This window comes from Epinephelus moara, chromosome 2, assembly GCF_006386435.1.
Source record: "Epinephelus moara isolate mb chromosome 2, YSFRI_EMoa_1.0, whole genome shotgun sequence".
Taxonomy (NCBI): Eukaryota; Metazoa; Chordata; class Actinopteri; order Perciformes; family Serranidae; genus Epinephelus; species Epinephelus moara.
This window is the reverse complement of record NC_065507.1, coordinates 39,390,804-39,392,079: the sequence shown is the minus strand read 5'-3', so window position 1 is coordinate 39,392,079 and position 1,276 is coordinate 39,390,804. Positions and strand designations below refer to the sequence as shown.

The 1,276-nt window shown below is 43.3% G+C and overlaps 1 protein-coding gene across 1 annotated transcript in view; it reads right to left on the bottom strand.

Annotated features, from left to right (window-relative positions):
• Positions 1-1,276, bottom strand: part of cuedc1b (CUE domain containing 1b) — a 52,863-nt gene that overhangs the window by 40,503 nt on the left and 11,084 nt on the right. The gene's annotated exons all lie outside the window — the stretch shown is intronic.

Here is a 1,276-nt window from a genome sequence, read left to right as displayed (position 1 = left end):
GACACTGTCATATTTGTGTAGGAATTAAGCTACAATACATGACATATGTTGTTTTAATTAATAAATACAGTGTGAATAAAGATTACATAACATAAAAATAACTGCAGTCTTTGTTATTTGATAGCCGCTTAAATTAAACAATTTTTATAGGGCAAGTAAAACTGACTTCGGGCAAGTAGATCTCTGACCAACTTGCCCGACCGGGCAAGTGAAAAAAAACCTTAGCGTTGAACCCTGGGAGATATATCATCAGGAGGAAAACCGCCGCAGAGAGTGCATCACAAGGAGTGAAAACTTTGCAGCAATCACTAAGTTAAACTGGAAAAAACGCCCAGGCCTGCAGGAGCTGATGGACAGCTTTCAGTCGAGTGAGTAATATCGTCCGTGTCGTATCTTTGTTTGCTTTTACCGAGTGACCTAGCGTACCTGTCCCAGAGCCAGCTGCAGCTGTTGCTCACCGGTGTATCCCTCCGCGCAGGACGTAAACACTATAGTTCATGTATTAAACCTAAAACGGACTCTCGTTTTTGAATTAATGTTTAAACATGTTTTTATTTAGATGCACGTGCAGAAATGCCAGCTTCAGGGTTTCTGTAACGTTTATTTGTTCACTTTTACTGTAGGCAACGATATCCATCATGTTGTCTCAATATGAAAATGATAGGGAAAGGGCATAACTCCCATAACTCTGGGACGTATCACCGCCATACCATGACATGCATCAACTGATTCGCTGTCTGAGTTTTCAGCTTTACATCTTGCAATACATCTTGGTCATCTAATAATCAGTAATAATCAATAATGTATTACATGAGTACTTAATCTCAAAAAACATCTCTAAAAACGTCCCCATCTCCAATTTCTCTTTGCTGCTGCAGCCAATCAAGCATCCTCTTTGTTACCCACCACAGAGCTGTGGACCATGTCATTCCCCTTGATCAGAAGCATGACATGGATGCACCTAGGGCTGCAAGATTAATTGTAATAAAATCGTGATCTCGATTCATATGCATATGCGATCTAATTTGTCAATGACGGCGATTCGGCCGGCCCCGTCCGTGCCGGGAGTCGGGACATCATCTGCATGAAAACAAGCGCTCCCAACGACGCAGCGTTATACCACGTGATGCAGAGCGACAGCCAGCCGGCAGTTTGGAAAGCAGCGAGACAGTGGGGGAGACACACTGCTCACTGTAGCCTCAGTTTGTGCCTCATACAGATCTGCTGGTAAAGTTAACTTAGCGTTAGCAAGCGTGATAAAAGACGGCAGAGAGGC